General features: G+C 38.8%; 1 long non-coding RNA gene across 1 annotated transcript in view; it reads right to left on the minus strand.

The window, feature by feature from the left end:
• Positions 1 to 1,163: 1,163 nt before the first annotated feature.
• LOC143646282 (uncharacterized) overlaps positions 1,164 to 15,712 on the minus strand; it is a 169,580-nt gene continuing 155,031 nt past the window's right edge. The window contains exon 4 of the long non-coding RNA XR_013157445.1: positions 1,164 to 1,316. This is a non-coding gene — a long non-coding RNA (uncharacterized LOC143646282). The remainder of the gene's footprint in view (positions 1,317 to 15,712) is intronic.

Below are 15,712 nucleotides of genomic sequence, written 5' to 3' on the forward strand. Positions count from 1 at the left end.
AGATTGGAAGTAAACTCAGACTGGTGCCCACCAAAGGGAGAGAAGATTTAAGAAAACTAATAATAATAAAAATAAATGAAACAAAATAGAATAAAAAATAATATATAAAATAAATTTAAAATGAATCAATAAAATATAAAATATTTATAGAAATAAAAATAATGAAAAAAGTCATACTACTAATAAAAATATATAAGGAATAAAAGAAAAGAACATTAGGAAAAAAATTAAAAATAGTAATAAAATGCTAGGTAGATGGGGAGTGAGCCTCCCTGCACTTACCCCTTCTGCCCAGCAGTGGTGGTTCAGATTCGCCCACAGTGGGAATCACCGCCCAACCCTGTTCTCCTTATCTGGATCCTGTCTACAAGACCCTGTCTGATTACTTGCACCCTGGGATCACAGTCCCAGTCATTTCCTACTGTTCCCCTATCTTGTTCCACTCTGTTCCACCGTCTACCTGAAAGTCCCTAACTCATCTACTACTAATTGTTTTTTACAGTTTTTAAATCGCATCACAGCATTAAGAATAGAGTTATATAAAACCTCTTTATATAAATGTTTGTTGAAACTTTAATTCTTTCTCTGTAAAATAGCAATAATAACAGGAAAGTAACTTTTAAAGGAAAAGAAACTCCATGGGACTTCTACGTAGGAAAAATTAAGAGAAACAGTGGCAGAAGATGTGTTCAAGAAATTGTAAAGTAATAAATATAAGGCTGATTTGGAGAGGTTGTTTGGGGTCAGCTTATGCAGTGGCACCGTAAAGGAGTAGTGAGTTTTTTGTACAGAGTCTTGATATGCAAGATATTAAGCAAAAATAAGTCAATGTCTTCGCATCTACCACAATCCTTAGTCATACAAATTGTGTCATCATTCCTTGACAATTATCTTGCTTCTACTTTAGGTCTGAATCTGTTCTCTGTCCTGTGAGGGTCATTCTGACTTGAAGTCTTGGGTATATTCCTTTCCGCTTACATGATCATTTCTCTAACGTGGTTTTCTATTTCCTCAGAACTCTGTAAATTGCACAGACCTGCTTAATGAACTTATATTCTTTTGAGTGCTTTAAGTGAGTTAGCTTAAGTTAACAAGAAAAGTTTATTGACAAATACACGCTGGTAGAGAAGCAGGGATGGAACTTGCCTCAGGGACAACTTAATCCAGACTTGGAGGGCATCAGATTTCTTTCCGTCTCCCATCTCTGGTGTCTTCTCTGTGTTGGCTTCGATCTTATCTATCACACACAGGCTTTCTCTGTGCCGAGAAGCATGGTCTCAGGCTACGCCAAGTTCACATTCTTCCAGTTTGGTGGTCTAAGAGGAAAAAGATTCGTTCCTGCTATTTCTAGTCAGAAGATAGCTTGAATAAGAGCTCTGGTCAAGAGAGCAGCCCCAGAGAAACTGCCTTACCCAGGAGGGCAGGGCATTGGAATCGGTTCTCTATCAGAATCTCTCAGTTCCTGTGTAGCAGTAAATTACCCAAAATAGAGAAGGGCATTTCTGAAATAAGTGAATAAAATAGCCATTGCTCTTTTACTCTAACCTCTGAGTAACAGTCTTTAAATATATTTTCAGCATGGTATGCCCATATTCAAATTAAAACTGTCCTTTCTAGTGCTAACATTCATTTTCTTTTTATCTTTTCTATGGGCAGGCACTGGGAATCAAACCTGGGTCTCTGGCTTGGCAGGCAAGAACTCTGCCACTGTGGCCCACCCTAACGCTTGTTTTTGACAATTGTTTTACAATGCCTTCTCTCATAACTGCCAAGTTGTTAATCCCATTTGTGGTGGTTTCAAATTCAGGCTTTCTGATTTATAAGCTAGGTGATACTAGGAAATATATGTATTCCCTCTATTCTTCAACTTTCTCGTCTCTATACTAAGGATACTAATTGTTCCAAGCTCGTGAGTTGATTGTGAGGATTAAATAAAACCATATGAGGAAATACACAAAAAGCGCTTAAGGGCAGGCCGGGCTTTTGACATAAAAGATATTCAGTAATTATTTCTGGAAAGAATGGATAGATAAAATAATAAATTATCACAGAAAGACGTTTTAATTCCCACTTATTCTGTGTATTTCTAATATAATTCTCCTACCTCAATAGTCTCTCTTCTCTGGTCATCCTATAAACCCCAGTTTTGAAATTTGGCTAAAATTTAATTTCAACTACAGTCTTGCATTGCTTTATTTTATACCCCATTATTCTAAACTGAAAGAATGCTTCTCATTTAAATAAATACCACATCAACATTTATCACATTATATATATATATATATATATATATATATATATTTTGGTAGGCATTCAGGATGACTTGCCAGTTGAGTACTTCATTTACTGTATACTTGGCCTTCTATTCCTTGTTCTGTTTGATTATTTGCAGCCCACAAATTGCATGTTGCATTCAGAAAATACAAGATTAAGTGGCACAACCTGCTATTGTCCTTACCAAAGAGAATAAAAATAAGGCTAACAAAAAATAAGGACCAGATCCTTAATATACTTTTTTAGAACTCATTCATTTTGTTCGATCTCCACAAGTGTGAGGATATAATCTTTACTCAGAAAGCCCTTTTTCTTGCTATCTATATAAGAAAATAGGCTTTGGGCACTTAAAGTATCAGAACCTTGGCCCAACAATGGAAAATTCCTTACTTCAACCATCTTCTTTAGAAACTCTTGGGTCAGCCCACTGGAGGGTGCTGAAAGATTCCCCCTCCTGGGGTATATAGGACATAGTGTCTAACCTTTTTCCCTGGTCGGGGGAGGGTTCCTCCTCTGAATAGCCTCTCAAGTATGCCTATGTTGACCCAAACCATATTATTGTTATAAATCAAAAGATACTTGGGGAGAGATGAGCGTAATAGTTGGGTAGCCACGATTAAAATCCTATCTATTTCAAGTGTTGAATTATAGAATAATGGGAGTGAGATCATTAGCATGGCAGCGTAAAACATGCCCTGGAAAAGTATCCCCTCAGAATTAAATAATAAAAGGAAAAATCCCAATTGTTTGAAGCTCTGGAGGATGATAGAGACTGGAGAAGGACTCAAAAAATGCTGAATCAAACAAAAAGAAAAATGATCTCCAAGAATGGGGAGGAGATTTCTGCCTGGGTCAGCCAAGTCCAGGTCTGTCCCCCTCACTCAGTCCCAACTGAGTCACACGGGGCAGCAAGGCCTGGGTCCCTCCTGCTGCAGATGTAGACGGGAGCCACTCACAGCAGCGAGTTAGAAACCCATGCACAGTCAGGCACAGGGTCCCGAGTCTGCAGAGACCCAGGGGGGACACAAACAGCCGAGCAGTGCTGCATAACAAAGGGCTTTCAGGGGGAGAAACAAAAAATAAAGAATGGAGTTCCAGGAAGATGTCAGAATAGGATAGGTCAAGTTCACCCCTGTTCCAAGGAACAACTAGAGAAGTGATAGAAAAATGACTGAGACAGTGATTCCAGGGTGTAAGGGACCTGAGAGGGTCTTCTACACCACCCAGGGAGGCCCTGGTTGCAAAGGCTGAGGAATTGAGATGCAGAGAACCAGAGACCATCCAGTCAGTGCAAACAGCCTAAACACCCCTTTCCAAATGGAAGCCTGGAATCCTCAGGAGTGTAAGGACAGGGAGACGGGATGATGAAGTAAGCCAAGTTGTGCTCATCAATGTACTACACCCAGTCTGCAGTCCAGTGACTCATGATGCCCCACGTACTTGAACCCTGCCCTGTGCACTCCCCCGATCCCCCCACCTGCACATACTAGCCCCACAACCTCACCCTGTACAAGCACAGACACCCTTCCCAAGACCCAAGCTCCCACACCCAGCCCCTTAACCCCACCTTCTCATCCCTGCCCCCTGCAATGTTCATTTGCACCCAGGCTGTGGGCGCTCATTTCCGTACCCAGACCACATCCACCCCAGCCCATACAGTTGCACAACCCCACCATACCCCCCCAACTCTGTGCACGCATACATCAGACCCCTCTGCTCTGGACAAGCACTGATGTGCATATCCAGGACACACAAGCCCCAGCCTGAGCAGGTGTAACCCTACCCCGCTGTCCCTGAGCTCTGGCACATGCAGAGCCACATCCTTCCAGCCGGGCATCCTTGCATCCATACATTACCTCTTGACCCCTGCACCCAGCCCCTCTGCCCTGCACCACACCCACACAAGTGCCCTGCTCCCAGAACTGGCAGGTGCTTCTGTACGTATCTGGGCCGCTAGCACCTGCCCTGCACATGTGTGCACTCCTGCCACACACCCCCCCCGCACCTGTGCACTCATACCAGGTCCCTACCCACTGAACATCAACCTCCATTGACCTACATCCCACAATCCCAACAACCTGTGCCCCACCCCTTCATGCTTGCGCATATACCTTCCAGTTCTCCTGCACCCCTTCCCCTGTGCACAGACACACCTGTACCCTGCCCTCCCTGTGCCCTGCCCTCCCTGTGCCCTGCCCTCCCTGTGCCCTGTATGCCATACCCTACTGCCCACCACCCCTACACTCCACATGCCCACTCACAACCTGCCCATGCACCAGGCCCTTTGCACCACACAGTCACCACATCCACCTCCCACTCTCCCCTCCCTCTCTGTATCCCACGTGGCACTCTGCTCCTGCACTCCAAGACCTACCTGAGCTGTACCCTACCCCCACCACCCTTGCAATGAACCTCCATAACCATACACCCTGCACCCCATGCTCACAGGCAGCAGCATAGTGTCCCTGACCTGTCCCTATGCCTGTGCCACAACCTGTCACTGCACTGTTGTGCCCCGCCCCATGGCCCGCATCATATCCCACACCCATCCTGCAAAGACAAAACTTTAGACTTCTGAAAGAAATCAACTTCCAAAGTAAACCTATCAAGAAATTTACATGCCTCAAAGGCATCAGGAAATTACTAGGCATATGAAGATGCAGACAGATATAGCCCAGTCGAATGACCAAATTAAAACACTGGAGGAAACACAGACTTTGGAGCAACTAATCAAAGATGTTCATATAACTCTACTAAATAAAATCAATGAATGGCTAATGACATAAAGGAGACCAAGAAGAGACTAGAAGAGCAAAATGAAGAATTTGAAAGAATAAATAGAAAAATAACAAGTATCACAGAGATTAAAAATAGTAGTAAAAAAATATATTAGAGACATACAACAGCAGATTTGAAGAGGCAGAAGAGAGAATAAGCAAAGTAATTGACAGGAAAACTGATTTTGAACATACAAAAGAGCAAATGACAAAAAAAATAGAAAATTTTAATTGGATCTCAGGGACATGATGGATAAAACAAAGCATGGAAATACAAGAATCACTGGTGTCCTAGAAGGAGAAGAGAAGCGCAAAGGGCTCGGAAGATTAGTTGAGGATATAATGAGGGAAATCTTCCCAAACCTTATAAAAGACATAAATATGCAAATCAAAGAAGCCCAATAAACTCCAAATAAGTCCAAATAGGCCTACTCCAAGGCACATACTAATCAGTCTGTCAAATATTGAAGAGAAGCAGAAAATCCTGAAAGCAGTAAGAAAAAAATAATCTATTACACAGAAGGGAAACCACATAAGACTGAATTCAGATTACTCAACTGGCACTGTGGAGGAGAGAAGGCAATGGTATGATATATTTAAGATCCTGAAAGAGAAAGACTTCCAGCAAGAACTCTGTACCAAGCCAAAGTGTCCTTCAAAATGAGGGATTAAAATTTTCACAGACAAACAAATACTGATAGAATTTGTCAACAAGAGACCAACCCTACGAGAGATACTGAAGAGATTTCTGTCAGCTGAAAAAAAAAAAAAGACAAGAGAGGGAGGTCTGGAGGAGGGCACAGAATTGAAGAGTACCACTAAGGGTAACTTAAAGGATAAAAAAAAAAAAGAGGGAAAAGGATATATAGATCTGACAAGTAAAATCCAAAGGATACGATGGTGGATTCCGCCTTAACGGTAATAACTTTGAATGTTAATGGACTAAACTTACTAATTAAAAGATATAGATTGGCAGAAAGGAGTAAGAAATATAATCTATTATATGCTGCTTACAAGGGCCTCATCTTAGACACAAAGGTATGATTAGATCGAAAGTGAAAGGATGGAAAAAGTTGTTCCACACAAGCTGTAACCAAAAGAAAGCAGGAGTAGCTATACTAATATCAGACAAAATAGAGTTTATATGTAAAGATATCATAAGAGATGTATTAGTAAAAGGGACAATTCACCAAGAAGAAATGACAATCAGAGTGACATTTCAACAATAATAGTAGGAGACTTCAATACACCACTCTCCTCTATAGATAGAACAGACAGAGGATCAACAAGGAAATGGAGAATCTAAACAATTTGATAAATGAATTAGGCCTAACAGACTGTATAGGTCTTTATCCCCCAAACACCAGGATCTACATTCTTCTCTGGTGCTCATGGAACATACTCCAGGATAGATTATGTTCTGGGACACAAAACAGAGCTTTATAAATTTAAAAACATTGTAATTATTTAAAGAAGTTTCTCTGATTGCAGGGGGATAAAGCTGGAAATCAATCATCATCAAAGAATGATAACATTCACATATATATGGAGATTAAATAACATACTCTTAAACATCCAAAGAAGAAGAAATTGCTAGAGGAATTGGTCAACTATCTGGAAAAAAATGAAAATGAGAATACAACACATCAGAACTAATGGGATGCAGCGAAGGCTGTGCTGAGAGGGAAATTTATTGCCCTTAATGCCTATATTTAAAAAAAAAAAGGAAACAGCAAAAATTGAAGGCTTAATTGCTCACCTGGAGTAACTTAAGAAAGAATAGCAAGCTCCAAAGCAAATAGAGAGAAATAACAATGTTAAAGCAGAGTTAAATGGATGGGAGAATAAAAGAACAATAGAAAGAATCAATAAATCCAAAAGTTGGTTCTTTGAGAAAATCAATGAAATCGGTGGACCACTAGCAAAGCTGACAAAGAAGAAAGAGAGGATGCAAATAAACAAGATCAGAAATAAGAGGGGGATTGTTACCACTGACCCTGAGGAAATACAAAATTCATAAAAATATATTACAAACAACATATAATATATACGCCAACAAACTAGACAATTTAGATGAAATGGACAAATTCCTGGAAACATACAAACAAGCTATACTTAAGAAATAGAAGATCTCAACCAACCATCACATATAAAGAGATTCAATCAGTCATCAAAAATCTTCCTAAAAAGATAAGCTCAGGGCCAGATGGCATCACAGGGGGAATTTTATCATTCCAAAAAGAACTAATGCCAATCCTACTCAAACTCTTCCAAAAAATAAATGAAAAAGGAATGATAACTAACTCATTTTATGACGCTAAGATCACTTTAATACCAAAACCAAGTAAAGATGCTACAAGAAAGGAAAACTACAGGCCAATCTCCCTAATGAATATAGATGCAAAATTCTCAACAAAATACTAAAAAGTCGAATCCAACAACACATTAAAAGAATTATATACCACAACCAAGTAAGGTTTATATCAGGAACGCAAGGATGGTTCAGTGCAAGAAAATCAATAATGTAATACAGCACATCAACAAACTGAATGAGAAAAATCACATGATCACCTTGATTGATGCTGAAAAAGCATTTGACAAAATTTAACATCTTTTTCTGATGAAAACACTTCATAAGGTAAGAATCAAAGAACTTCCTCAATTTTGTAAAGGACATATATGAAAAACCCATAGCCAGCAGCACACTCAATGGACAGAGACTGAAAACTTTCCCCCTAAAATCGGGAATGAGACAAGAATGCCTTCTGTCATCACTATTATTCAACATTGTACTAGAAGCTCTAGTAAGAGCAATCAGGTAGGAAAAAGAAATAAAAGGCATCCAAATTGGAAAGGAAGAAGTAAAACTTAATTTGCAGATGACATGATTCTATACTGGGGAAATCCTGAGAAATCTACAAAGTTACTTGAGCTAATAAATTCAGCAAAGTGGCAGGCTATAAAATTAATGTGCAAATATCAGTAATGTTTGTACACCCAAGCAGTGACCTAGCTGAGGAGTCAGTTAAGGAAAAAAAATTCCATTCAAAATAGCAACTAAAAGAATCAAGTATCTAGGAATGAACTTAACTAGGGATGTAAAGGACTTGTACACAGAGGATTATATAACACTGCTAAAAGAGATCAAAGGAGATCTAAATAGGCGGAAATACATTCCCTGCTCATAGATAGGAAGGTTAAATATAGTTAAGATGTCAATTCCTCCTAAATTGATCTACAGATTCAATGCTGTACCAATCAAAATTCCAACAACCTACTTGGAAGACTTGGAAAAGCTAGTTACCAAATTCATCTGGAAGGGAAAGACCCCAAGTAGCTGAAAGCATCCTAAAAAAAGAAGAGTGAAGTGGGAGGATTAACACTTCCTGACTTTAAAACCTATTATAAAGTCACAGTGGTCAAAACAGCATGATACTGGCACGTGTAAATATTGACCAATGGAATAAAATTGAGAGTGCAGAAATAGACCAGCAAATCTATAGTCAACTGATCTTTGACAAGGCTCCCAAATCCACTGAATTGGGACAAAATAGTTTTTTCAATAAATGGCCATGGGAGAACTGGATATCAATAGCCAAAACAATTAAAGAGGACCCTTACCTTATACCCTATACAAAATTAACTCAAAGTGGATCAAATACCTAAATATAAGAACCAATACCATAAAGCTATTAGAAGAAAATGTAGGGAAAAAAATCTTCAAGACCTAGAAAAATCAAGACCTAAATCTTCAAGACCTAAAGTTTAGCTTCCTAAACTTTATACAAAACACGCAAACAACAAAAGAAAGATAGATAAATGGGAACTCTTCAAAATCAGGTGCCTTTGTGCCTCAGAAGACTTTGTGAGAAAAGTGAAGAGGCAGACAACTCAGTGGGACAAAATATTTGGGAAAATTCCAAATATTGTCTTTGGAAATCACACATTGGATAAAGGCTTGACATCCTGTATACATAAAGAAATTATACAACTCAACAACAAAAGAACAAACAACCCAATTATAAAATGGGCTAAAGTTAAATGGCATTTTTCTGAAGAGCAAATATAAATGGCAGCACATGAAGAGATGTTCATTTTCATTAGCTATGAGGGAAATGCAGATCAAGACTATAATGAGATACCACCTCACACCTATAAGAATGGCTGCTATTAAACAGTTAACTGCCAATGTTGGAGAGGATGTGGAGAAATTGGGACACTTATGCACTGCTGGTGGGTATGTATAATGGTACAGCTGTTATGGAAGACAGTCTGGTGGTTACTCTGAAAACCAAATATCAAGTTGCCCTGTGACCCAGCAATACCACTGCTTAGTATATACCCAGAAGAGCTGAAAGCAGTGACACAAACAGAAATTTGCACATCGATGTTCATAGCAGCATTATTCACAATAGCCAAAAGATAGAAACAATTCAAGTGTCCATCAACAGACATGTGGATTAACAAAATGTGCTATGTACATATAATGGAATATTATGTAGCAGTAAGATGAAATTAGGTCTTGAAGCACATGACAAGATGGACAGCCTTGTGGACATAATGCTGAGTGAAATAAGCCTGAAACAGAAAGATAGATACCATATGATTCCACTTGTATGACCATGGTAAAGACAAAACCAGAGGTTTGTAATGCAAGAATATAAGGGAACTAGAGGTACACAGAAGCTAGAGATGGTGAACAGTTAGCTAGTGGGGTTGATGTAAGGGAACCTTCCCTTAAATGTAAGGGAAGAAACAGAAGTGGATGTAGTTAACTAGTGGGCCTATATGTGATATTACCATGTTGAAGGTGAACATGACTGAATGGGGTTGTATTAACCACAACTATAAAGAAGTTCTTGCATTAATTACTGCAATTCATAGCTGCAAAGTACAAGGAGTGTATAATTTCAGGGTAGGGGGGAAAACTCTAGTTTATGTTATGTAATGGGCTGTGTTTAACAGGAAAACATCAACAGTACCACGGCAATAACAGGGGTAATTAATCAGGGAGGGACAAGAATTAAGGGGAGGTTTGGATTTTCTGTTTGGTGAGGGTGTGTTTATTGGTTATCTTTCTCTTTGGAACAATGAAATTATCTAAAATTGAGAGTGTTAATGTACTGTTAACTTTGGACATTATATATGATGCCTAATGAATGGAAGTAGCTGAAGGATACACTGACTGAGAAATAGATTGCGAATGATGGTGTACACATATGAACAAACACTGTGCTCCTACAAAAAGGAATGAAATTCTGAGGCATGCAACATTGTGGATGAACCTGTGGGACGTTTGGTAAGGCAAAATAAGCTAGAAACAAAAGAGCAAATATTGCATGGTCTCATTTAGAAAACACTGATAAAAAATAGGGGCCTAGGTGGTAAGCTCTTATAGCAGCTATATTTAGTCTGAACTGGTAATTGTTATTTCTGGATTTTGAGAGGCTGTATTGTATAATTTAGTATTTAAAGATAATAATGGAGCCAGTCAGGACAGGGTTAAGGTAATTCAGAACACAGGGGTAAGGAAGACATTGTCTGTGTTTTGGAATTTCATCTACTCTTTGGGACCAAAGGGAGAAAGCTTTATTTTGTCTAGAATCTAAATTTTCTGTAGCATATAATCTAACTCAACATGTCTGGGTAGATCATTTATTAGTCTACACACAGAGAGCCCAGAATAAGAATGAGGGCCTTTAATCCTGTGTAGATTAATGTAATGTCTGGGCACATCCCAGGGTACATTTAGCAGATAATTAAATAGTATTGGCAAATTTCCAGTGGGAAATTGGAAAATGGGGAAAAAATAATGAACTATTAAACTTTACCACCAGGGAACCCCCTGATACTGTGTCAAACATTAGGAACACACAAATCAATAGACCACACCCTTGACCTTGAGTTAACTCCGGAGGACCTCTTTCATTGCTCACATGTGACCTCACCTCACTCTCTCTAAGCCCAACTCTGCAAGTGAACCTTTGCCCTTCTCCCTACTTGGGACATGACATCCAGGGGTAAAAGTCTCCCTGGCAGTATGGGAGATGACTCCCAGGGATGAGGCTGGCCCTGCAACATGAGATCAACAATGCCCTCCTGACCAAAACAGGGAAAAGAAGTGAAACAAATAAGGTATAGGTGCTTGGAGAGTTCAAACAGAGGCTAGAGGCTTCTCTGGAGGTCACTCTTATGCAAGCTTCTGTTAGATTTTGCCAAACGCCAACCAAAACCATTCCTGCCAATCCTAAAGAACACTTAGGTCATTATATAAGATTCTACAAAGTTTCCATGCACTAGGAAACTACAAACTCTGGGTGGGTCCCTGGACCCGATAAGTCCTAAAATGCAGAGAGGCCAGCCTTTCCACAACATCAACTAGTTCTATCCCCCATCCACATTATTGACAGCTCCTTCCAACATGAAAGAGTTAGAATGGACATAGCCCAAATACCCATAAAGAGTGGGAGAAAGATCAAAGGTGATGGTGGAGTTATAGAGAGAAGGTAGTGCTTAACAAATTAATATGATTGCTGAGTCATTATACTGATATTTCTTTTAGTCTCCAGTGTCTTGGAGCAGCTAGAAGTAAAACACGAAAATTGTGGAATTGTAACCCACATCAAACTTGGAAATCTGTTTTGCAACTAATTGTTGTGATGTGCTTTGAAATTCATTGCTTTTTTGTATATAAGTTACTTTAAACAAAAAAAAGAAAAAGCTGATTGTGATGATAAGTGCAAAATTATATGATTCTGTGAACCATTGATTGTACATTTTGGATGATTGCATGGTATGTGGCTATTAAAATAAAAACCACCGACAAACTGTTAGCAATAGGTGCACACACTTAATCCCTTTCTGTTCTTTAGACCACCTAAATGCAAAAAGGACACTTCTGGGTTGACCCACCTTTCAGAATGACCCTTTCTATGTCCTTGGAGTTGGATACCCTAATAGTAAATAACTGGACATAGAAAAGCTTTATAGGGAAAGAAAATGGTTGTGGGAGTGAACTGAACTGAACTACTGCGAGACAAGGTGGGTCCAAGAACTGAAAAATGTAAAGAAAAGGGGTCACTGAGGGAGGGAGAGGATTTAAACAAACCATAGGAGCTGGGAAGAAAATCGTGCATAAAAACAAAACAAAACAAATCAAGATTCTCTTTGAAGGAACAGAGAAAAGAAAGCTTTCTCCTCAAGGTGAAACAATTGCACAAACAGTTCAAACTTAAAAATTGTACTGTATATCCAGGAGAAGAATCAGATGAAGAAGAGCTAAGAAAATGAGAAAATCTGAACCATTAAACATGGCTTCTCTACAGGTCCAGAATAAGTTGGGCCAAGCATCAAAGAAGAGCCTTAACACAAAGCCAATAAAAAATATAACCCTAGGCAGGAAAGAGAAACTGACCTTGAGAGTTAATAACGTCAAAATATTCAGATGTCCAAACATCATAAAAAATTACAAACTTTACCAAGAAACAGGGAAATATGGCTCAGTCAAGAGAACAAATTAAAACTTCAGAAGAGATGCAGAATTTGGAACCATCAAAGAAGTTCATACAAATCACCTACATCAAAAATTCAAGGAGATGAAGGAAAATATGGATAAGGGCTCAAAGACATTAAGAAGGCAATATGAGCATAAAGGCAAATTTGAAAATTTAAAGAGAAACATAACAGGTGGTTTGGCTGCTGAATTGCCTGCCATGAGGACAAAACACTGGATGCAGAGGTGGCCACTATCTGAAGCAAAACTGCTGGCTTTACAGTACCCTTGAGGCATAGAGAGTCCCCTAAATGCCTAGGTCTATGTTACTAATGGTTTGGGTAAGTTACAAAAGCTGGTGGTTATAAGAAAAACTTCCAGGAAAGTGGAGGAATAGGAAGGGAGCTGCAGAACCTACTCCTCTACCAAATGCAGCAAATAGACAGGCAGAAACTCTGAATTAATGCTCTGGGGCTTCAGAAACTAAGGAAGTTGTGTTCAGTTTCAAGGGAAGCACGAGACAAAGAGACTGAGAAATCATGGTCAGAGACTGTGAGTAATTCCATTCATTGCTCCCAGTGCCCATCTCCAACCCTTGAGGCAAGCAGCAGCTGGTGGTCTGATCCTTGCCCGAGGGGCTGCTACAGACTGCACCAAGTACAGAGGGGGACACAGCCCAGAAATGAGCCAGATACTGGCCAGCAAATTTAGAACATGGAATCCCACTGTTCGAGCCCATCCCAGTGAGATGCTGTCAGGCATCATTGTTTTGACGGCGTCATAGGTGAAACTTGCAAAGAACCATAAAGCCTGCCTTCATAGGGCTGAAGGGAATAGGTTGCCAAAGAATGTCATCTGCTGGGCAGGCCAGAAAGTAAACCCTTATGATATGGGAGGAGGAAAAAAAAGGATTTTGGGGGTCTTTCCTGATCCTCTCCTAGGAACCACTGGATCTGGTCTGCACCTCCTTCATTGGTACCTGGCCTGGTTTTGACTGGGAAATATTGATGAATCTACAGCCAAAGAGGAGCCTCAACACAAACCCAATCAACAACAATTCCCAGACAAGAAAGAGAAACCAACTTTCAGAATAAACTCATCATGATATTCAGATGCACAGATATCAGTAAAAAAAAAATCACAGGCCATACTAAGACTCAGGAAGATATGCCCTAGTCAAAGGAACAAATTACAAAGTCGGAGGAGATGCATAATTTGGAATAGGCAAAGGTGTTGAACAAATTTCCTAAACCAATGCAAAGAGATGGCTAAATAGATAAAGGATATTAAGAAGAGCATGAGAAATTTGAAAGCATATAAAGAAAAATAATAGACTTTATGGGAATTAAAGATGCAATAGATAAAATAAATATACACTAGAGGCACACAACAGCAGATCTGAAAAGTCAGAAGACAAGATCACTGAGCTAGAAGATAGAGTATCCAAGTTAGGAAAAGATTGAGCAGGGTCTCAGGAAAATGATTAACATGAAGCATGCAAACATATGTATTATTAGTGTCCCAGAAGGGGAAGAAAATGGGCATAGTTCTAGAATTTGAGGAAATAATGGCTAAAAATTTCCAAACTCTTCCAAAAGATATAGATATGCATATTCAAGAAGCACAACAACTCTAACAGAATAAATCTGAATAGACCCACTCCAAGACACACAATAATCAGACTGTCAGATGCCAAAGATTAAAGAATTCTGAAAATAGCAAGAGAAAAGTGATTTGCCACATACAAGGGAAGCCAAATAAGACTGAATTCTGATTTCTTATCAGAAACCACAGAGGCAAGCAGACAGTGGTAAATTATAAGATACTGAAAAGGTAAAATTGTCAGTCAAGAACTCTTTATCCTGAAAATCCATCCTTCAGAAAAGAGGGAGAGTTTAAAATATTCACAGATAAACAGAAGCTGAGAGGGTATGTTAACAAGATATCTGCCATTCAAGAAATACTAAAGGGAGTCCTGCAGATTTTGAAAAGACAGGAGAGAGAGGTTTGGAGGAGAGCATGGAAATGAAGATCTTGAGTAAAGGCAACTAAAAGGATAAATACAGAATCTAACAGTACTGTATCCTCAATATAAACTATACTATTTCATTCCTTTAAGGGCCTTAATACAATTGAACAAGAAAAAAGCATAATTTCTATTAATTGACACAGTATATAAAGAGGTAGTGTGGACAAAACCAACATAAACAGTTAGACAGGAATACTGGACCAGAGACATATATGCTCTTGAAGCTAGGTTGCTATCTATTCACATTAGTAGGTTATAGCTGTAGGTTGTGCAATATAACCCACAGTGAAAACACAAAGAAAGTATATTAAATGATCCTGAGAACAGGATCAGTGAGATACACCACAAAAGATCAACTATAAAGAAAAGACGTTGCAATAAAGGAAAAGAGAGACAAAAATGTATGATATATAAAAACCAATGAACAAAATGGTTGAAAAATGTAGTACTTTTACATTAGTAACACTGAATGTTAATTGATTAAACTCCCCAATCAAAAAACACATTGGCAGAATGGATAAAAAAAAAAACATGATTCAACTACATATTATTTAAAAGAGACTCACATTAAATCCAAAGACCGAAATAGGTTGAAAGTGAAGGGATGGCTATTATCTCATGCATCTGGATTTCATTCCTTTTTAGTGCTGAATAATATTCCATTGTTCCATTTTATTTATCAGTTCATTGGTTGATGGACACTTGGGTTGCTTCCATCTTTTAGTAGTTGTGAATAATGCTGCTATTAACATCAATTTGCAAATATCTGTTTGAATTTCTGCTTTCAATTCTTTGGGGTACATACATAACAGTGGAACTATCAGGTAATATGGTAATTCTAAACTTCATTTTCTGAGAAACTGCCAAAACTGCCTTTCACAATGGCTGCACCACTCCACATTACCACCAGCAATGAATGATTGTTTCTATTTCTCCACATCCTCTACAAATGTAGTATTCTGTTTTTTATTAAATAGTACCCATTCTAGTGGGTATAAAATAGTATCTCATTGTGGTTTTGATCTGTATTTCCCTTTGCTGAGGTTGAACATCTTTTCATGTGTTGTTTAGACACTTGTATGTCCTTTTTGAAAATGTCTACTCAACTATTTTGTCCATTTTTAAGTGGGTTGCTTGTCT

The sequence above is a fragment of the Tamandua tetradactyla genome, chromosome 9, assembly GCF_023851605.1.
Source record: "Tamandua tetradactyla isolate mTamTet1 chromosome 9, mTamTet1.pri, whole genome shotgun sequence".
Lineage (NCBI taxonomy): Eukaryota > Metazoa > Chordata > Mammalia > Pilosa > Myrmecophagidae > Tamandua > Tamandua tetradactyla.